Below are 24,160 nucleotides of genomic sequence, written 5' to 3'. Positions count from 1 at the left end.
CACTGCACAAGCATGCACGCACAGAGTGCAGAGCCTGCATGTGCCCCAACAAGCAGCTGGGTATCGCAGGGGTGGTGGATTGCACATGCATGCACGGCGCACGTCAGGCACATGCACAGTGCACGTCAGGCTCGTGCATGGACAGACCGTGATCAGCATACTGGTAGCGATGGTAAGAGCAACCCGCTACTGCTTCACTTCTACAGCAATCTGGCTCTCACACCAAACGTGGTCTTGTTAATTTTATTATTAATTGTAGTAGCAAAAGTGAGGTGCAGAATTGAAAATTAACCTTGCTTGACTTGTCATTCACACATGCTGTTCCAAGAACGTCTCAGAAGTTTTGAAAACTGAGTATTGGAATGAGTACTAGTAGGAGAAAAAAACCCCTGAGCAGCCTTCAGAAGAGGAACTGTAACAAGGAGACTCTGGAGGTGAGAAATGCTAAAATTACTATGCTATGCTAAAATAATAAAACCATTAGGTTTTAAAAATTAGACACTCTCCAGCAGCTTTTCTTTCAGCATTTCAAAGTCTATTCCCTGTAAAATTACTAAAGTGGTGTTGGAGCATAAGTCATTGGCTGTGTTCTGACCCAGCTTCCTTAAAAAGCAAGAAGCAAAGTCTTGGTTCCTGCAAAATTTCTTTTATTTACAGTACACATTTCTCTTTTGTTTCCCATGGGAGGGTCCAATCACAAGGTGTGGCTTTACTCTTAAGTCAACCCTGCTTTCTTAGTTGTTCTTGCCTTCTGGCAGCTCTGCACATGTGCACACTGGGAACAGGCTCCAGCTGTTCCTCTGCCTCGCTGCTGCCTAGCTCCCTCTCTGCCTCTGACGCAAAGCCTGAACTTTCCTCAGCCCTCAGGCCTGGCCCATGTTCCTCCCCAACCTCTTCACTGTCTAACTCTGCTGCCAGCTCCTCTGGCCACTGGCAGGCCACAAGATGAATGCATGGCACCAATGACTAAGAGTTGATCTAAACTCCCATTAGTTTATGCATAACCTTAATGAGCATGCTTGAAAGAAATGCTACAGCAAAATAGCCTTGACAGTAAAATACATGATAGTTGTTAGCTGAATGCATGTTCTGAAAACTGTTCCCTAAACTGCCAAATGTGTAGGATGAGGATTTATCACTATGCAACACAAAGGGGAGCTGAATCCCAATGAGGACATTTTCAGAGATGGAAGCTGATAGAGGGGAAACAATGATCTTCAGAATTGTTGACATCCACGTAAAAAAAAATTGCTTTGTACATGTATGGGGGAACAAGGAGAAAAATGGACCTGCTATTGTGGATGTTAAAAATAAATAAAATCTTTTAGTAGTTCAATATTTAGAGGAAATATGAACTATGAAACATGAAATAATCCAGTTCAGCAAAATCATATGTTGAGCTATGATTATTGCAATTGCACAGCAAACTTTATTTATACAATGATAAAAACGAAATGCTGTGATTTTTTAGTGTGTGTGTGAGAGGGGGGGGAGAAAATAGGATCAACACAACATTTTCAGCCCCTTTAAGGACTGAAACTGGTAAAGCAGGGATCTTGGATTCTCCCTTCACACGAACCATTTTGTAAAGAAGGACCAAGGATAAAAACATTCAAGGCCCGGAAACAAGGAGGTACAGTATATAGCCATTGTTTGAAAAGGAAAGAAGAAGCTCAATTTATCTACATAAATTGCAAGAATTCTAGATATTTTCATATGAAAAACTTTTTTTCATATATATGGCTTCTAAATTCTCAGCAATAAATCTACTTATCTAACCTTCTTGCGTCTACTTGGAATTTAGAGTGGAGAGATTTAATTGCCACACTGAATTTGAAACCTTGGCAGCCTTAAACCACAATTTACAAACTTGAATGGGTTTCTCTATTGGGCACACTTAACATGCATTCATGTTTTCAGATACTGTGCTAAACCAAGGCCAAATAAACGGCATTATTGCTTAATATAATAATCCATTCTAACCCATTCAATTTTGTCCATTTAGGATGGACAAAGAAAATGATGGCATCAGATACTACCTTTTAAACAAATATCTTGGGGCCCTTCAGAATGAGAATTCCTGAAGTGATAACACACACATCTGTCTTTATAACAACCTATTTTGAAGAGGTTAATGTTTATCTTTGCTTTTCATGAAACTTCTTATTTCCTTATCAATGAGAGCTTTTCTTTCACTGCTGAATATCACCCTTGCTTCAAGTTTTCCATTGTATATAAAGGGGAGGGGGGACTTTCTCTCACATATTCAATTGCATGGAGAGCAGATTGTGCACAATTTTCATGGGATTCTTCTTAAAACTATTTAAAAACTTAAACTTATTTCAGAAGATTCAATGATCAAACTGTTGTATTTTATTATTTATGTTCTCCAATTCTACTAATTATATGTCAGAGCCAATGTTGGTCATTTTTCTTCTTTTTGATTCAAGCCCTACCTAAGGGCTTCAAGATTGCAAAGACAGCATCTAATTGTGTATGAGATATTCCCAAAGAGTCTTCGTTTGTAGCTGGGCTGTTTTAAGTTGTTCCACATTTAAGCAGTCCAAATTCTTTTTTAAAAAAAAAATCTGTGTTGGATTGTACCTAATGCTCCAATAACAATCGGTACATTGTCAACTTCTTCAAATGCTTCCAATCTGTTATTTGCAAATATCAATATTTTATGCTTTCTGTTCCTATCTTCTATGAGGCTGCATCAATAAACCAAACATGGTTTTTCACAATCACAATAATGTTTGGTGTGTGATGTTTCAGGTGTCAAGCAGTCTGAAATTTAAAATCTCTTTTTTCCCTCTGTCAATTAATTTAACAGAGTCCCTTCTGGGAGAGGGGGCGGTATAAAAGTTTGAAATAAAGTAAAGTAAAGTAAAGTTAACATAATTTCAGGTTTTCAGTAATTATTATTGATAAGTATTGATATCCATGTTTTTGTAAATTCCAATGTAGTACCCTTCCAACTTGTTCATGCCCTTTTTTATAATCTATGAAATGCTGTGATTTTACTTTCATCTGATTATTATATGGTCAATCGTTTCATTCTTAACTCAGCACAATTGGTATTTACTGTCCAGATTGAGATTTTCTCCTTTTGCTTTGATGGTATTTGTGTGTAGTGCTTGTTCTTTGACTGAAAAAACCCCCCACACATTTCTTCCATTTCCCCTTTTAATGTACCTTTCTTAAACCACCACCTTCTTCTGATGTTGAATGATTTCCTTTAAGTGTATTTAAAATATGGGATGTTTGGTTTTTCAATTTTCTAATCTCATTTCAAGCTATTATTTTTTATAGTCATGCTTATATGTCATATCTTCAAAGTAGATGTCATTTCTGAGATTATTTTAATATTTTCTCTTCTGTTGATGCAATCATTAAGATCTTATTTTTTTCCTTTACTATTTTTGTAAACCTGTAAATGTCCTTACCCATCAGTCTTCTTTGAAAATATAATCTATGCTACAAAGGTCTAGGACATCATTCATACTCATTAATTTTCTGGCTACCCAGTCAAGAATATCAAGGTCTGCAGTCACCTACTTCTGCAGTATCTCAAATTATTGACAACTCCAATGAGTGAATGGTTATGAGTGTATTGTTACTAATTACTAGACTACTGTAATGCTACAACTACAGTATACTATTAGAATTCTATTATGATTATTCCTTGCCTTTTGTGGACTCTGCCAACACATGTTCTTCAAGCAAAATGACTTTCTTCTTCTTTAGCAACCTCTTAAACTCTTGAAAATTTAGCTTGTAAAAGGCTGGGAGAACTAGAGATTAATCCCTGACTGCCACTGGTGTCGGCTATTTCTTACTGGGTAGGCATGATGCAGCTTTCCTCTATAAAATAATGTTGCCTGTTGGGACCTAAGAAGTCTAACTTCTCTGTTGTGGTGCTTGCCTTAGGGAGCAAGCTCTCCCAACTGAGAGACAGAAAATCCCGATTCTGTTGACCTTCAGAAAAAGTGATGAAGACCTGTTTTTTTTAACCAGGTTGTTAGTACAGCTGGCCTGGGATTATTGATGAATACACATGAGTTTTATCAGAGCCTCAATGTTGTAAATGGTCTTTTTTTTATTTTTCGTGTACTGTGTTTTCATTCTGTTTACTGCACGGAGTTTCAGGTAAATGGGTGCCTATAGGTTTGTAAAATACAAATACTAAAATAAAGTATCCTCTACTGAATTTTAGTTCTGTCCATGAATGCAAAGTGTCATTGTAATCATAAACATTTAATTGGGGATGACATTATGACATGAGTCCCCAACCCCTGGCCTGTGGCCTGTTTGGAATTGGGCCACATGAATGGCTGGCTGGAGTGCATGTGTACAGGCATGCAGCTCAACCTATGTGAACAGTAGGCTGGCAGGCACTTGTATGTGTGCATGCCAGCCCACCACTCACGCAAGTCAAGCTGCATGCGTGCATGCCACCTTACTGCTCATGCCAGCACAAGGGGCTTGCACAAGGGGAACTACTCACACAGCCCAGTTTCCTTCTACCCCTCCCCAGCTGGGCCACCAAGCCACAGAGGTTGGGGACTGTTGCATTATAGTGACTGGAATGCAACTAATCCCACAGGGTGAATGGTGAGATCCTGAGAATTCTAGATGGCCAGGAACATCCAATCCTACAAAATTAGCTCTGATTCCATTGCCATTTTTAAAAAATACACAATATAGAGTACCAAAAGTCAGCCCTCCGTACACAATTGCACCCTTTTAATTATTTTGTTTTCCTCAGAGAAAACTATACTTAGACATGTTCAAAGGCTCTGCATCACATGAGTAAGGAAGTGTTTAGAAAAATATGGCAAACAATTTGAACATTTAATTTATGTACTAAATCGCCTGTGGGGCCAATTTTTGGTAAACACAGGATAGATGTATTATTCATATTATTACAATTATTTCATTGTATTTTTTTTAAAAAAAAACAGCTAAATCTAGATACTTTATCATCTAGATTCAAGTAAATACACTTACTATGAGATACTGTAAAAATGAACAACTCATCATTTTATTTAGACGAGGAACCCTAATTATATTCAAGTTCATGGATTACTGGGTTGTTATTTGTAGGTTAGGCGTTCTCTGCTTTGAGAGTTTCCACAATTGTTAAATGAGTTATAAGGATTAAAAGAGCAGAATATTTAAACATAAGTCAAATTAATTTTCACAAACTTGAGAGATTATTAATGCAGAGAAGTTAAAACCATTGGAACAATAATTAAAATATAAATTTTCTCGAGTTCCGGTTCCGGCGGCGGCGGCGACGGGCAGCTCTTTGCCCACTCCGGCTCCCCGGTGGGCTTCCCCACTCCTTGGGGGGCACAGGACACCCCGCAGAGGGGTCCTGCCGGAGGGGCGGCATCGCGGGGGTCTCCTGCAGCGGCGGCTGCCGGCGGGAGGTCTCTCGCGCGCCCAAGGCACCGGGGAGCAAGATCGGAGGGCGCTTCGCGTTTCTGCGCCTCGCGCCTCGCTAAAGCCGACCGGAGAATGCAACAATAGAAGGACGCAGCTGCGGTGCGGTGAGGTTGCTTCTCTCTTCACTCCCTATTCTGCACGAAGGATTATTCAGCTTTCTTTAAAACAACTTTCGGAGCAAGTTGGAGGCGCGGCTGGAGGGAGGGGGGTTTCCTCCCCCCCTTGGACAAGAGGTGAGGAACAATTTTGCTCTCAGCCCCCGGGGGAGGAGGAGGGGGGAGAGCCAACGAATGAAGCCTCACCCAGGTTGAGATGATTTTCTTTTCAATTTAATTTTATATATTACTGTGATTTGAGGACTTCTGGAACTTTTTTAAAAACTTTGTTATGCCTCTGTGCCCAAAACTGGCAGGGCAAGATGGCACACTTCCGTTGTCTTTATGAACTGTGAAACCTGACTCCACCTTTAAAATTCAGGCTTCCGGTCTTTGTCTCCGTGTCTCCCAGAGGAAACTCTTGTGGATTGGTATTTTTTGAACTTTCTAGGGGAAACTTTTCATCTATTGCCAGACTTATTAGAGAGATTCTCTTCTGCCTGGTTCTCCTGCTCCCGGAATTTACCTGGCTACCCTTCTTTTCTAACTGTTTATCTTATATATGGACTGAACTTTTAACGTTATAAAGGATGGCATCCAAAAGACCACCTCCTGGAAAACCTGGCTTTGCCACATCTGCTCCAACATCTGCAACATCCAGTCCAGTCACACAGTCAAAGATAACAGAACTGATGCAACCCAAGACTACAGAGATGGACTTTCAACAAATGCTTCAACAAATTTTTACAGGGCCAGGAGGAAATCAAGAAACAGCTAAGGGAAATGAAAGATGAAATTAAAGAAAATCAAGCCCAAATTTATAAGAACTCACAAAGACTGAACCTTGTGGAAGGGGGGGTGGAGGAGGTGAAGGGGGTGGTAGAAGCTGTGCAGAAAGGGAACAAAGATCTTGACATCCAACAGATGAAATTAGAATTTGAGAGAATGTCCTATTATCTTAGATTTCAAAATGTTATAGAAGAAGATGGGGAAAACATAAGGGACATCATGACAAACATCCTGGCTGACTACACACACAAAGAAAAACAACAGATGGGGTGGGATATAGACCTGGTTTATAGAGTGAACTCAGCTTATGCTAGAACACACAATGTACCCAGGGAGGTTCACATTAAATTTCTTAGAAAAAGCACAAGAGATGAAATTCTGGGTGTACAAAGGGGGCAAGCATTGACATATCATGATATGGAGATAACCATTCTGAAGCAGATCCCTAAGAAGATTAGAGAAAAAAGGAAGAATTATTCTCAATTAGCGAATAAATTATACCAGAAAGGGGTGTGGTTTAGATGGTTGATGCCTGAAGGTATGCTGATATTCTGGGAGGAGACAAGAATCAGAATCAATTCACCCATAGAGGCGCAGGCCTTTATGGAAAAAAATAAAACACTCCTAGAGAAAACACCAGACATTACAAAGGACACGCAGGACACGGGAGGGACCAGAGCTCTGCCAGTGGAGGGAGATGGGGCAATAGCAAGAAGACTCAGATCACAAAAATAAACAAGAAAATCATATTATTGTAAATTGACCGAAAGTGATAATGGAATTATACTTGGATTTTATACTGTAATGTTTAATCTGATTGAATTTAGTAATAGAACTAATATGCTGATTGTAATCAATTATATACCAATGCATTATATATAAATGTATACTATGGGTATGGAGGGAGGGGCGCCTTTCACATTTTGCAACTGCCAAAATTTGTAGACCTGTCCATTTACCCTTTTCCCTATAAATGTTGAAAACCCAATAAAATTTTATTATAAAAAAAATATATATAAATTTTCTCTACTTTTTTAGGACTGAGAAACAAGTACAATTCTATAATACACAACTAATAAAACAATCAGTTTTCATTAAAGGAAGGACACCATGCAATAATTAGCTTTTGTAAATAATTATTAATGTTGTTGCCCTTGAAGTTACTGCAAAACATACTCTACTGAGCAACTAAATAATAATACCCCGAGAATCAATATTCTTATACTTTGCAAAAATGGATTGAAAACCATGATTTATTGGTAGTGTATTTTACTGTTCCTTCTATTGAGCACTCCAAACATGTAGGAGAAGTAACATTTAAAGTCCTTTACAAGATAACACTGTTATACTTACAACTGTTTGAAAGTTCGGTCCTCCTTTATATTTAAGCTTACTCCAACATAAATTGCTTTTAGTCAATCTCATTTCTAGAGGAAGAACATTGCCTTTTTTCTGTATTCCTATTATTGTAGCTTATAGTTTTATAGCTAGGCAACCTTGAAAAGATTTACACTCTATCTGGATATAAAAACATATCTAATAATTATGTTGTCCTGTCTTTTCTGTTCATAGCGAATTCATGCTAAGAAGAAGCTCCAGGCAAGGAGCTTCAGGCTATTCTTTGACTAAATCTCTTGGCTAAGTATCGTTCATTTGCCAAAAGATGGAACCTAGATCAACTGATTCTGCACCAAATCATCAAAATTCTCACTTATTGCAATAAAATCTGACATCACATTACTCCAAAGAAATGTATGCATGTGATAGTCAGTTTCATGTACACTGATTAGTGCTGCTGCAGACCATGATAATAAAGTTAGAATGTATAATGAAATCATTTATAAACTCTGCACCTACAAACTTCCTGTTCATAAAATCCAAACATTATTTTATCAGAATACATGTATGGGTTAAAAACATTTTATTTTAAAAAAGCACTGCACTTTTAACCTGGAATCTTTTTCCTTCATTTTTGGAATTTGCTCCAAATTCTACATTCAAGGGCAGCTGTAATTTCAAATTAGCATGAGCGTTTCAGTGCCATAAGTCTGTAAGAGGACTTATCAATGTCCTTGACATGGGTTGCTGCTCTAAGTGAAACAAAATGAAGACAGTATTGCAGTTTCTTTTGCAGGTATGAGATGTGACTTCCTTATTGAAGGCAATTTCCACCTTATCATTGTACCCCAGAGCCTCAGATTTCTCTCCTTTTACTGATGGCGGCGAGGGTGTGATGGCTCAGTGGTTAAGACACTGCACCAGTGGTGGGATTCAAATAATTTAACAACCGGCTCTCTGCCCTAATGATTTATTCCAATAACCAGTTCACCAAACTGCTCAGAAATTGGACAACCAGTTCTCCCGAAGTGGTGCGAACTGGCTGAATCCCACCACTGCACTGTGCTTGCCAGCTGGAAAGGTAACAACCCAGGTTGGAGACCAAGCACTGCATGACAGGGTATGCTCCCGTTATTCATCCCAGCTCTGCCAACCTGGCAGTTTGAAAGCATGAGTAGATAAACAGGTACCACTTTGGTGGGAAAGTTACTATGTTCCACATTTTCATGCTGACTACACAATGATGGGAATATCTCTCAAACAACACAGGCTCCTTCAGCTGAGAATCAGAGATGAGCACCACCAATTTGAGTTGATCATGACTAGACAGAGGAAAACTTTAAATCCTTTATTTATGGTAAGGCAAAACAACATGAACCACCTTCTGCTCCTAAGGATCTATCCTGGCAACATTGTTGCACCACTCCCAAATAGTCAAATTAAGATGGTCCAAACAATGCTGGGACAGTCCATCCTGTAAAGTAATGTTTCTCATCATCAATAATTCTAGTTGTGTGGACTTCAATTTCCAGAATCCCCAGCTAGCATGCTTGCTGGAGAATTCTGATATGAGATATCAAGTTGTTATTTTTTGATGTAGTCATTAGCAGTTCATGAGGCCATCTCCGGTACAGCTTAAATGGATTTCTGAAGATTTGTAGGATAAAAATGTAGGATATGTAGGACAGATAAAGGTTTGTTATGATATTTAGATTCTACCTAAAACCTTAACAGATGTACAGTAAATGGCAGATGTAAGCAAAAAAAGAGCAAATAATCATTATGCAAATTAAAGTGATATTATCTTTTTATATTATGCACAGTTGTTGAAATTGAAATCTAGCTTCAAAACTTTTAATGCCTACAAAGCATTCTTTAGAATGGAGCTGATATCTGCCTTTCAGCTTAGAGAAGATTAATTCATTTAGCTGGGTTGGGTTTTTTTGTTTTTTGTTTGTTTGTTTGTTTTAGAAATTTGAGAAGAAAGCTGCTTGTTGTTTATTATTTCTTGAACTTTTCTTAAAAACATTAAAATGCAGTAAGAGTTCAAGCCTTGCCTTGGTTTACCGAGGAGCTGAGGGTGATGAAATGCCGCAAGAGACGTCTAAAGAGTCGTTGGAGATCCTCTCGTTCCGAACTTGATCGAACACAGGCACGAGCCCATTTAAGGACGTACCTTGTGGCGTTGAGAGTGGCCAAACGCCAATATTGTGCCACTCTCATTGCATCCTCAGAGAACCGCCCTGCCGCCCTGTTTCGGGTGTCCCGCTCCCTCTTGTTTCAGAGGCCGCGGGAGGCCCCTCTACAGGGCAGAGCAGAGGAATTTGGGAAATATCTGCAGGATAAGATCGCTCAAATCCGGAGGATTGGGTCCCTGTTAGTGGTCCAATGGAGACGTCCGTGGTGAGTCTTGAGGAATCGACCTGGGAGGAGTTTGACTTGGTTGCCATCGAGGATTTGGACAGAATGCGTGGACGACTGCGACCCACCACATGTTTATTGGACCCGTGCCCCTCCTGGCTTATACTGGCATCCTGGGAGGTTACACGAGACTGGCTCCTGGACCTAGTGAACGCTTCGCTGAGCGAGGGGTCCCTCCCGGCCACCTTGAAAGAGGCGGTGGTGAGACCCTTGCTCAAGAAGCCTTCCCTGGATCCTTTGGAGCTGGCCAATTATCGTCCTGTCTCCAACCTTCCCTTTTTGGCGAAGGTTGTAGAGAGTGTGGTGGCCTACCAGTTTCCACGGCATCTGGAGGAAAATGATTATCTAGACCCGCGCCAGTCCGGCTTCCGCCCCGATCACAGCATGGAGACGGCCTTGGTCGCGTTGGTGGATGATCTCTGGAGGGCCAGAGATAGAGGTTGTTCCTCTATCCTGTCCTATTAGACCTCTCGGCGGCTTTTGATACCATCGACCATGGTATCCTGCTGCGCCGGCTGGAGGGGTTGGGGGTCCGGGGCACCGTTTTGCGGTGGTTCGGCTCCTACCTTTCTGGCCGGATGCAGCGTGTGTTGGCAGGGGAGGAGAGGTCGACCCTATGCCCCCTTACTTGTGGGGTACCACAGGGGTCGGTCCTCTCGCCACTCCTGTTCAACACATATATGAAGCCGCTGGGTGAGATCATCCGTGGTTTCGGGGTGGGATACCATCTGTACGCTGATGATACTCAGCTGTATTTTTCCACCCCGAACCACCCCAACGAGGCCATCGAAGTGATGTCCCGGTGTGTGGAAGCCGTACGGATCTGGATGGATGACAACCGAATCAAGCTCAACCCCTCCAAGAGGGAGTGGCTGTGGGTACCAGCTCCCCGGTTCAGCCAATTAATTCCATTATTGGCCATTGGGGGCATTCAACTTGCCCCCGTGGAGCGGGTGCGCAATTTGGGCATCCTCCTGGATGCCCGGCTGTCCATGGATGACCATGTGACAGCCGTGGCAAGGGGGGCATTCCGCCAGGTTCGCCTGGTGCGCCAATTGCGCCCCCTACTGGACCGGGACACCTTACGCACAGTCACTCATGCGCTGGTGATGTCTCGCTTGGACTACTGTAACGCTCTCTACATGGGGCTTCCCTTGAAATGCACCCGGAGGCTACAGTTGGTCCAGAACGCAGCCGCGCGGGTAATTATGGGGAGTACTAGGTACTCCCATGTGACACCGTTCCTGCGCGAGCTGCACTGGCTTACTGTGGTCTATCGGGTGCGTTTCAAGGTTTTGATAACAATCTTTAAAGCGCTCCATGGCTCAGGACCTAGTTACTTGCGGGATCGTATTCTGCCCCATACATCCCTGCGACCAATCCGCTCGCACAGAGGACCTAGTTTCTTGCGGGATCGCATCCTCCCACACACATCCCTGCGGCCAATTCGCTCTCACAGGGAGGGGCTTCTCCTGGTGCCGTCCACTAGGCAATGCCAGTGGGCGACACCAAGGAGTAGGGCCTTCTCTGTGATGGGCCCAACCCTCTTGAATGACCTCCCCCCCGACATCAGAACCACCACTGACTTCCGCTCCTTCCGGCAAAAATTGAAGACTCACCTGTTCCGATTAGCGGGCCTGGCATAATTACAACTGTTACCTCCTGGTAGACGTATTATTAACTGGTTATTTTAGGGGTATTGCTTTTAATTTAATTTGTGTGTTATTTTTAGGGGTTTTAAAATTATATTTATATATACTGTTTAACTGTACAGTTCTTTTTAACTCTATTTTTAACCTCCTCCATATTTAACTTTACATATTTAACCTTCCTAATTATTATATTGTGATGTATTCTTTGCATGGACTGTACACCGCCCCGAGTCCCTTTTGGGAGAGGGGGTGGTCTAGAAGCACAGTAAATAATAATAATAATAATAAGAGGGCCTCCTCCAGGTGCCGTCCACCAGACAGTGTTGAGGGGCGGCGCCTAGGAGTAGAGCCTTCTCTGTGGCGGGCCCAGCCCTGTGGAATGACCTCCCTCCGGATATTAGGAATACCTCTGACCTCCGCTCCTTTCGTATAAAGCTCAAGACCCACCTATTCCAAGTAGCTGGCCCGGCTCAACTTTGATCTAACTATATCGCTCCTGACGGGTTTTTATTTGGGTATTTTAATTGTATTCAATTATTTAGGGGTTTCTAAACATTGTATTTTATTGTTTTTATTCATTAGCCGACCTCCTCCTTGTACATGTCTTGGTATATGTTTTTGTAATATGTATGTCTTGTCTATATATTTATTTCATAAGTTTTATTGTACGCCGCCCCGAGTCCTTCAGGAGAGGGTGCGGCTAAGAAATAAATATTTATTATTATTATTATTATTATTATTATTATTTAAAAACTCTGGTATTTAAAAAAATATTTTGCAGAATGCAGATTGTAATGAGTTGATCAGCAGTTTTAAATACTATTTATAGATCTCATTTTCCTAGATTTTTTTTTTTTAATATGATTTTTCACAAGTAATGTACAGTGGATTGCCCATTTTCAGTTACAGTAGAGTTTAACTCAAATACAATATTTTTCATGGTCTAGATTGGAAAACAATTCACACCTTGCCAATTTTCTTTTCATTTACTTTTTTAAAAAAATAATATTTTTGATTAAAGATAAAGATTAAAAACTAACACAAAGTAAGAAAAATATAAAAAAAGGAAAAATCTAGAGGGGAAAAATGTAAAAATGAAAAAAAAAATAGTAAAAAAAAAGATATATAAAGAAATAAATTATTTCCCTTTCCATCATGAAAAATACAATTTCAGTAACTTATCACCTTTTGCAATACTACAACAGAGGATATTTTTCCCATATCTTGTTTATTTATAAATAAATATTAAATAAACATTTAAATAGATTAATATTCCCACAAATGGTCCTGAAGAATTTATTTATTTATTTCAGAAATTTCTGTATTTTTAAATGCTATTCCAAATGGAAAATTTACTGGCTCTGACAATGGCCTTGGGGATTTTACTGGCTCTGACAATGGCCTTGAGGAGGAGGAGCTTCCGGGGCGAATGGCGGCTGTCGTGTAAGCTCCGCAGAATTGCGGAGGGGCCTCCCAGCTGGGAGAGGTGCTGCCGACCCTCAATATCATTCTGAGGGTCGGGCTTTGTCGGTGACCACCCCCCGGCTCTGCCTGGCTATGATGGGTCGGGCAGGGCACTTGGGTGGTCGGCTGGCCGGCAGGAAACCGGGAACGCTGAGGACGCCGAGCTCAGAATGAATATGAGAGCGCCGAACGTCGTTTGCCTTTCGCTGAGCGCTCGGCGGAGAGCGGAACGGAGAGGCGAGAGGCGAGCAGAGGTGTGTAGTGGGGTGTTCGTCTGGCTGGTGGGAGCGCCAGACGCTGAGCAGAGCGCTAGGCGCTGAGCGGAGAGACAAATGGCGAAAGGCGAGAGGCGTGGAGAGGTGGAGAGACGTGCGGAGTCACGATGATGGTGCCTGGCGTGTTGGTGTGTTGGCGTGCTGGCCGGGGCGCTGGTCGGAAAGCCGGAAGACCGCTTCGTTGTGTGGATGGAGTTGAGGAGAGGAGAAGAGAGGAGAGCTAAACGAAGCGGCCGGTGGAGGGGGAGCTGAGTGAACCACATCAGAGCAAAGACAACTGGAATGGAAAGCTTGAAATCCAAGGTTGTGGAATTTAACATGTCTAACATCTAACATGTCTAACATCTAACAATAGCCCCTGCGAAGATGAGCAGCAGGGGTCCCAAGAAGGCAAGTGTCCATCTTTTCCTGGGCCTGGTCATGGAGGAGAGACACCAGGGGGATAGGTGGACAGTTGCTGAAGGTGTGACTTTTTCCTTCCTGCCTTTATTGAGTACTGATTCTCTTGCCACAGCTTCAAACCTCATTAATCTATTTTACCATTGACCAGCCCACTAACTTACCCTTTCCACCTAGGGTCAGGACAACATCTACGACAAACCAGGATACATCTTCAGCATCTGTAACTAACTAACTTTGCCCCTATGATTTTTTCCATATGATCTTTATGTACACGAAGTCGGATTTACTGCAGCTGCGGGAGTCCCCTCTCTCGCAGGTCTGGCCTCCAGCCCTCTCGAGGGCCCACCTTGAGGACGGGTTCATTAACCCAGAGAGGTGGAGGAAGCGCACGTTAAGGGGTTTTTTAATTAAATGTTTTTTAAAAGTTGTAAGGGGTTATAAGGATGGGGGGGGAGGGGTTGTAGGGATGGGGGGGGGAACTGGTTAGGAGGGATGGAAGAGCCAGGCACTTAGGTGTGGTCGAAAGAGGAGGGGGCGGAGTGGGGGAGGAGAGGGAAGATAGCATTCCTATGCAGGGCACCTTAATACCAACGGTCGTAGGGAGGGGCAGGTGCGAGGACAGTTTAAGAGCACGTAGTCGGTTGGGAGACCGGGGTTTTTGGTCATTCCCGGTCGTTTGTACCAATCCCTGCATACTAGGTGGTCAGGATCTACAGACCCAAGGCCTGAGACTGCTGTTATGCAATGCGAGGTCCGTTGTTAATAAGGCCCCCCTCATCCACGATCTCATTTTGGAGGGGGACCCAGACCTCGCCGGAATAACCGAGACCTGGTTGGGCCACGAGGGAGGTCTACCCCTTGTGGAAATGTGCCCTCCAGGTTATCGAGCATTTCACCAGCCTCGGGTCCAGGGAAGGGGCGGTGGGGTAGCAGTGATTATCCGGGAAGACTTAGAGCCGAGAGAGTTCACTGTGCCGCAGACATCCGGGTGTGAGTCCCTCGTCGTGAGATGGGGCCCAGGGAGGCAGTTGGGCCTGCTGATAGTATACCTGGCTCCTCGCTATACTTCAGCGGCCCTGCCCGAACTCCTTGAGCTGATCTCATCGGTGGCGGTTGAGACCCCCAAACTTTTAGTGATGGGGGATTTTAATCTGCCGTCGATGGGAGAAGCGTCTGAGGGGGTTCGGGAGTTCATGGCTTCCATGACAGCCATGGACCTGACCCAGTTAATTCAGGGCCCTACTCACGAGGGAGGCCACACCCTGGACCTTGTTTTTGTCTCTGGCCAGTGGACGAGTGATCTGGGAATAGGGGATCTAGACACTATTCCCCTGTCATGGTCGGATCACTCACTTCTCCGGCTGGACTTCCCTGGTGCTACCCCCCGCCGCGAGGAGGCGGAACTGGAAGGTATTAGATGGTTCCGCCCCAAGCGCCTGATGGAACCGGATAGGTTCCAGACGGAACTTGGGCCACCTCCTGTGGACCTGACCCGCCCCCGAGTAGAGGACCTGGTAGTCGCATGGAATAGTGCGGCTACCGGGGCCCTAGACCGGGTGGCGCCTTTGCGGCCTCTCCTGCGGCGAAGAACCACCCTGGCACCTTGGTTCACCGAGGAGCTAAGGGTTATGAAACGCCACAAGAGACGCCTAGAGAGTCGTTGGAGATCCTCCCGTTCCGAATTTGACCGAGCACAGGCACGAGCCTATTTGAAGACGTACCTTGTGGCACTAAGAGCGGCCAAACGTCAACATTGCGCTGCTCTTATTGCGTCTGCAGATAACCGCCCTGCCGCCCTGTTTCGGGTGACCCGTTCCCTCTTGTTTGAGAGACCACGGGAAGCCCCTTTACAGGGCAGAGCAGAGGAGTTTGGGAATTATCTACAGGACAAAGTCGCTCAAATCCGGATGGGATGGACCCCTTTCAGTGGTTCAGTAGAGACGCCCGTTGCGAGTCTTGAGGGACCGCTTTGGGAGGAGTTTGACTCGGTTGCCATCGAGGATTTGGACAGGTTGCGTGGACGTCTGCGACCCACCACATGTTTATTGGACCCGTGTCCCTCCTGGCTTGTACTGGCATCCTGGGAGGTCACGCGTGACTGGCTCCTGGGCCTGGTGAACGCCTCGTTGGGTGAGGGGTCTCTACCGGCCGCCTTGAAAGAGGCGGTGGTGAGGCCCCTGCTCAAGAAGCCTTCCCTGGACCCAACGGACCTAGTCAATTATCGTCCAGTCTCCAACCTTCCTTTTTTAGCGAAGGTTGTAGAGAGTGTGGTAGCACAGCAGTTCCCACGTCACCTGGAGGAAAATGATTATCTAGACCCGCGCCAGTCCGGCTTCCGACCCGGGCACAGCACGGAGACGGCCTTGGTCGCATTGGTTGATGATCTCTGGAGGGCCAGAGATAGGGGTTGTTCCTCTATCCTGGTCCTATTAGATCTCTCGGCGGCGTTCGATACCATCGACCATGGTATCCTGTTGCACCGGCTAGAGGGGCTGGGAGTCAGAGGCACCGTTTTACGGTGGTTTGGCTCCTACCTCTCTGGTCGGACGCAACGTGTGTTGACAGGGGAGCAGAGTTCGACCCGGAGGCCACTCACATGTGGAGTGCCACAGGGATCGGTGCTCTCGCCTCTCCTGTTCAACACATATATGAAACCGCTGGGCGAGATCATCCGTGGTTTTGGAGTGGGATATCATCTGTATGCTGATGATACTCAGCTATACATTTCCACTCCGAACCACCCCAATGAGGCCGTCGAAATGATGTCCCGGTGTCTGGAGGCCGTACGGGTCTGGATGGATGGCAACCGACTAAAACTCAACCCTTCCAAGACGGAGTGGCTGTGGCTTCCGGCCTCCCGGTTCAACCAGGTGCTTCCATCTCTGGCCATCGGGGGCGTCCAACTAGCCCCCATGGAACAGGTGCGCAATTTGGGCGTCCTCCTGGATACCCGGCTGTCCATGGATAACCATGTAACAGCCGTGGCAAGGGGGGCGTTCCATCAGGTTCGCCTGATGCGCCAATTGCGCCCCTTATTGGACCGGGATGCCCTACGCACAGTCACCCATGCGCTAGTGACGTCTCGCCTGGATTACTGCAATGCTCTCTACATGGGGCTTCCCTTGAGATGCACTCGGAGACTACAATTGGTCCAGAACGCAGCCGCGCGGGTGATTATGGGGAGGACTAGATACTCCCCTGTAACACCTCTCCTGCGCGAGCTGCACTGGCTGCCTGTGGTCTACCGAGTGCGTTTCAAGGTTTTGATTATGATCTTTAAAGCGCTCCATGGCACAGGGCCTAGTTATATGCAGGATCGCATCCTGCCCCACACATCCCTACGACCAATTCGCTCACACAGAGAGGGACTTCTCCGGGTGCCGTCCGCCAAACAGTGCCGGGGGGCGACACCCAGGAGCAGAGCCTTCTCTGTGATGGGCCCAGCCCTATGGAATGACCTCCCCCGTGACATCAGGATGATTTCCGATCTCCGCTCCTTCCGTGTACAGCTGAAGACCCACCTCTTTCAATTATCCGGCCTGGCTCAATCGCAATCGTAATTTTCCCATTCCTCCAAACTGTTTTTAAATTGTTCTTAAATATTAATTTTATTGGGTTTTTACAATTGGGGTATTTTAAAGCAGATTTTTAACTGTCTATTGATGTAATTTGCTTCCTCCTCCGTGTATGTATGTGTGTTGTGTATGTATGTACGTTTGGTGTTGTTATATATGTTTCATGTTATATGCTCCATTGTACGCCGCCCCGAGTCCTACTTGGAAAGGGAGCGGCTAATAAATCCAAATTTATTATTATTATTATTATTATTATGAAGAATTTAAATAAATTTTGATACCTAATTTTTATTTTTATGCAATGCTTTGCATGAAAGAAATCATTTACCAGCGTCTTAAATAATTTGATCCTTAAATTGTTGTCTCATACTCCTATTTAACTTCTTAATCTGCTAACTGTTAACCATTAACTGTTCAATACACTGTTAGTTATCAACAGACTTTGAGACAGTGGAGGGAGAAAAAAATAGAAAGCTTTTGTTTTTAAACCAAAAAATTGAGAGTAATTAAGAGGCTTCTATATAGACCTCAGAAACAATATAGTTAGGATATATAGAATTTGTTAATATATTATCAAGAAGCAAGGTTAGGATTTATATTTATTATGGGGAAGATTCTTTCAAGGAATAGATTCAAATTGAAACTATGTTAAAATCAAATAAGTTCATAACACAATGTCTTTTTTTTTAATCCAAAATATTTTTTCTAGAATAAAATAGTTTGAAAATGTTTTTACTAAAACAATCCTTCAAATTTGGAAGAATAAATTCATAGTTTTGATAAAGGATGTTTCTCCTTTAACTTCTTTGTTAATAGTTTTAGACCAGGATAAGACCAGATTTTGACCCAAATTAAATTTTTGAAAATATGCAATATTTATGGACTAAATGATTTTTATAGTAACACTGCATTTATCACTTAATGAATGGCTTTTTTGGCATCAACTTGAATCCTTTATAGCCAATAGAAATATTAGATCTTTGGCAATTACAGCCTTACAATTTTGGGAATTTAATATTTCATTATTTAGAATAACCAAGAGGAAAAATCTCAAATTTGTATTGGTTATTATTGCAACCAGAGATAGGAGAACCATCATATGGATTAAAGGAATCTTGGGATACTGATTCTTGTAATCCCATACAGCCTACAAGCAATTGTGAGATTTGGAGGGATTTCTACCACTAGCATGGGAGCTGCCAGAAAATTTTATGTACCCTTTTACCTTTCCCCATAAATGTTTAAAAACCAATAAAATTCTTTTTTTAAAAAAAAGTTATCAGAAATAAAACATACGCACAAACACAAAACCTTAATCAAACAAACCACTTTGTCACTTAGGTGAGTTGGGTATAGAAGTATAGAAATGTAATGAATATATAAATAAATAAATTTTATACTTTTTATTTTATTTTTAAAACAGTAACTTATCACTTGCTCTACCATAAAAAATATCTGCTTCCCACTTCTAATTGTTTGTATAGAAACAAATCTTTGAAACCTTGTCTTTCACCCAAAAATCCAATAAGAGTTACCAGAAACAGTAATGTATATATTTTAACCTTGATCATATAACGCTCAATTATATTCCTTCCCTTTGATCTTTAATCCCTTTAAATGGTTTCCAGAACTTGATTCCTTTTCATTTTCTCTTCATTTCTTGTCAGAAAGTTCTTCAAAATTTTAACACATCTCCTTTGTAAATCCAAAATAAGTAAGTCATTCTTGTGGTTTATTATTTGCATATTTCTGTTAATTATTAAAACATTAGCCAGTTTCATTTGTATGTCCAGTGTAGCATCTATCATTTTTGTAATCTGTCCTTTTAAAAATCCAAATCTGAATAAGCCTCGGGCTCGATCGTGTTCAGTAAAACTTGCTCCTCTTCTGTAACCATTTTTCAATCCAGTTTTATGAATGCAGACAATTTTAAGAGTAATTTTTGAGTGCATTGTTCCCAAATGTCTTTGAATTATTCCAAAGTTATTTTGTTCCTTTCTGTATTGATGCTACTCTTCTCCTTAAATTATTAGTTATTGGTTCCCTCTAGTATCCATTCGAAGTCCCATTTTATCATGGTTTTTCTTTCCCAATCAGCAGAATTTTCTCATGCAAAGTTTTGCACATTTAATTTCAAAATCTTCATGTTTTATAGAATTTAAACCACTCACAGGAAGGATTCTTGTAATTAATCTCAAACCTCATTTCATATTCCCATAATCCATTTATAACTTTCCAGAATCAATATTCTGATCACCCTTTTGCTGTTTATTCAGAAATAAGATTTTTTTTTTCTTGAAGTCCTCAAACTTGCATAAAAATGTATTTCACTAAGGATTGAAGGAAACTCACCCAGGGTAATGAAATTTTCCATTCTGAAGATTCCTAATATTCTAAAAGCAGCTAACATGCACTTTCCAGGGAAGTGATTAAGAGAAGAAGTAAGCAATCTTTTTGAAGATGCCCATTGTGGCTTTGGCATCGATGGTGATCCATTGTCTTCCAGATATCTAAACCTACCAGAGATCACTGTCTTATAGTCTCCTCCCGCAAAACAGATTTTTTGAACACTTGTAAGCAATCCAAGCAGCAATGGGTTTCGCATTTTGTTACCACTGGTTTGCCATGCGCACTCACTTCACGTGCACATGCGCCCCTTCTGAACATGCACCCAGCCTTCCATGCAGGTGCTTTGCTCACAGATGCACCTTCCGCAATGCACCTGTCCTCAAAAATGTGCCTAAATAGGACAGCATAGAGTCGGGGAAGGTGGGCACAATTTCTGGTACCGGTTTGGACTAACAGGTCCGAACCGGCTGAATATCACCTCTGAATATAAGTCTTCTCCTTATATGGAGAGGAATTCTGAGAAGCCAGTTCATTCACTGGCTCCTCACTCCATAGCAGTCATCAACTCTATTCTCAGCAGAACTATCTTTCCTTCACTAATGATTTCTGGAAGTCACAGTCCAATTTTTAAGTACAGTTTTCTAATTAGATGATGTACTAATTAGATGAAGTGTATCTAACAATAAGGTGCATTTGAGAATAAAATACAGATAAAATGTGAATCTGATGAAAAATGTGTACAAAAATATCTCTTTAAAGGAGTATAGAAAGCATATTTTATAAAAAAAATAACACAAAATTAATGTTTTGTGTACAGACTCATGTTGAAATAACATGAATACATATTAATGGACAGGTACAAAACTGACTTGGGCTGGAATTAGACAGTTAAATCCATTCCTATCTGGGCCTCACTTCAAGGATTTTTTAAAATTGATATGCCAAAGCATATTACTTATATTTCTTCAATTCATTTGCATCTTGATTGACATGCATTTATGCTTTGATAAAACACCTGCAATGTGAGACTTTAGTGTAAATAGATTTAAAGTTGCTCCGTGTGTCTGATGTTTATGTGTGCACACATGCATATATGCAGTGGTGGGATTCAGGCAGTTCGCACCATTTAGGGAGAACCGGTTGTTAACTTTCTGAGCAGTTTGGTGAACTGGTTGTTGGGCAGAAAACTGGTTGTTAAATTATTTGAATCCCACCACTGCATATATGTGTACATCACTGTTTCATCTAAATATATATATATCTGTAATACCATGCACAAAACTAGATGTAAAAGAGGAGAAGCAAAACTAATTTTAGACTGCACATTTCATCTGGAGATAATTTCGGTATCTTAAGTTTAATAACTCATTTTTCAAACTCAGAAGCTAGCTACTTACATGAGATTGTATGTAAGAAAACGTACATGTTTTCTTTCCTTGTCATAAAATATATGAGTAAATCCTTTCAATGTAATTAATTAAGCAGTTTTCCTTAAAAAAATAAGTACCTCTTTACTTTGGGCAAATCATGATAAATTAAATGTGGTCCATTTATAGCAAAAGGATGCAACTGCTTCTTGGCTAAAGTCGGGCCTTGGTCTTTGAGTTGCTAGAGAAGAAAACTATATCTAAATTAATGTTGATTATAATTAAATTAAAATTAAATGCACACACAATTATTACTATCCAGTCACATTTGTAAAATCTCTCTCCCTCTCTCTCCCTCTCCCTGTTTCTCTCCTTTCTCTCCTCACATTAAAAACCACATTGTAGTGACAGCTTTTGGAGGTCATACCATTCACACATTTTGTGTGCCTGTGTGCTACATGAAGCAATTAGTTCTCAGACAATGTACCTCTCTCTAATGGGAAACATTTATGTGGCAGGAGCCACTGCTCAGTGCAAAAGGACATATTTACAATTCAATCTAATACAATACAATACAATACAATACAATACAATACAATACAATACAATACAATACAATACAATACAATACAATACAATAGTAGAGTTGGAAGGGACCTTGGAGGTCTTCTAGTCCAACCCCCTGCCTAGGCAGGAAACCCTATACCATTTCAGTCTAATAGCTATGCAACATCTTCTTAAAGACTTCCAATGTTGGGGCATTCACAACTTCTGGAGGCAAGCTGTTCCACTGATTAATTGTTCTAACTGTCAAGAAGTTTCTCCTCAGTTCTAAGTTGCTTCTCTCCTTGATTAGTTTCCACCCATTGCTTCTTGTTCTGTCCTCAGGTGCCTTGGAGAATGGTTTGATTCCCTCTTCTTTGTGGCAACCCCTGAGATATTGGAACACTGCTATCATGTCTCCACTAGTCCTTCTTTCACATGCAGAATCTCTCAACACAATTTGAGGAATTCACTCTCCTGCTCATCCCTGGGCAAAACACTAGCCACACTGACATAAATATGCTTACATTCACATTGTTTCTGTGCAAACATAGTCTACATCTAAATTTAGTTAGCATTAACTTCAAGAGAAGAAGCCATCCAATTAGAAGAACTATATAACATTATTTTCAATTGATTGATTGATTTCATGCCTACAAGTCAATATTGACTCTTGAAAACTGCCTGGACAAATCCCTGCAGGTTTTTTAAAAAAACCAAGATTCAGAAGTGGTTTATCCTGGCTTTCTTCCCGAGGCTGAGAAAGGAGGACTAGACCAAAATCAGCTAGTAAGTTTCATGCCATTGATTTAAATTCAAAACTGGTCATCATTCAATGTTGATTTCAGTAAAAACGAGGACATTGCACCTGAATTATGGCAGACAACAGCTAATATTTGTTTTCATGGATTTTTATCATGATATTACATTTAAACAAAAACAGGCATTTTTTAGGATAAGTCACAAAAACTTCTGCAGTGGATATCCTATGGATATTTGTGATGAGAATTTGAATTTTAGATCCAAGTTCTGCCTCACTAATCCTCAATGAAGGAAACTAAGATGAAGGGGGGGAGGAGGATTTAAGTCCCTTCTGTCAAGAATTTTGATACTTTTGATTCCTTCAGAACACAAGATGTATCTATAAAACCATAAACAAGAATAGTTAATTCATGAATGACCATCCAATTGATCACTCACCATTAAGATCTGCAAAATGCTTGTTAGGGATAGTATTTTTGTTGTTGATAACATCTGCTGTTGAAAATATCAGAATGGAATACAGATACTGTACAAAAGTACAGACAGATCTGTTGATGAACAAAATACCCTACATTTTTCCTTCTCTGCAGAGCCAATATTCTTGAAATATATCTTCAGATCTTATGCACATCACTGATATAGCCAGTTCCCCCTGATAGTAAGATCTCATTTTCAGAGAGTGGATGAATAGTGTGTTAGTCAAGACACTCATTAAAAATAAAATAGCATAACAGATAAAGACCCTTTGTTATAACTATAGTTTATTGCTCCCATAACAGGTGCTTAGGTGGTTAACATGAAATAAAAAAAATGCTCATAAATCAGACTATTTAATATTATTAATTATTTATATTGCACCTCAGACTACAGAGCAGTTTTTAACTGTGCAGGTTTGTGCCATGCTCAGATCTATAAATTGTTTATAACAATCTGTTTCCTCTAAAGCATTCATACTACAATGTTAATATAAGATATGATGTGTAAGCTTTACTGATTAAAAAAATGAAGATTTGGCCAAAGGGGTCTTTCCAAAAAATTCAGTATCTGTGTGTATGGGTGAGTGTGTGTGTGTGTGTGTGTGTGCGCGCGCGTACATGTTTGTCTCTATGTTGTATTACCCAGAAATGTTCCAAAAAATTATAACATCAATGATATGAGTTACTTTCCTACATTACCCTCAACCTAGAAGAGATCTACACATACATTAATCCAAGAACACAAAGGAAACCCATTTTCAGGGTACTGTCAGCCCTGGAGGCAATCTTTTCTTTTGGATCTTGTGGGCTGCCACACTTAGTCTGTGGGAAACTGGGAGGGGAGTTTACATGGAGTTGGTAGAAGTATTTAGCTTGGTATCTCCACTGTGAACTTGAGAACTTTTTCAACCCAAGTAGAACTCCATGGGTGGATCTTGGTTTCCATGGTCAGAGATAGTTGTTCAATTACGTTTGTATTTAACACAGAGAGTTGTGTCAATGGCAGTACATAGCCAATGGAAAAGTGTGTGTCCATGTTGGAACTCCTTTTGTGACTGAATATTTTGAAATTCCCTGCCTGATCCCCACTCCCAATACAATTGGATAAGCATGTCAGAACTGTTTGCTTATACCCTTTACAAAAACAAATTGCAGGTTTAAAATGATAAATCTTTCAATAAAATGTAAACAACTAGGTTCA

At 41.6% G+C, this 24,160-nt stretch overlaps 1 protein-coding gene across 3 annotated transcripts in view; it reads right to left on the bottom strand.

Moving 5' to 3' along the window:
* GRIK2 (glutamate ionotropic receptor kainate type subunit 2) overlaps positions 1-24,160 on the bottom strand; it is a 548,779-nt gene that overhangs the window by 303,134 nt on the left and 221,485 nt on the right. The gene's annotated exons all lie outside the window — the stretch shown is intronic.

Source organism: Natrix helvetica (genome assembly GCF_964273705.1).
Source record: "Natrix helvetica genome assembly, chromosome: 2".
Taxonomy (NCBI): domain Eukaryota; kingdom Metazoa; phylum Chordata; class Lepidosauria; order Squamata; family Natricidae; genus Natrix; species Natrix helvetica.
This window is presented reverse-complemented; position numbering and strand designations above follow the sequence as displayed.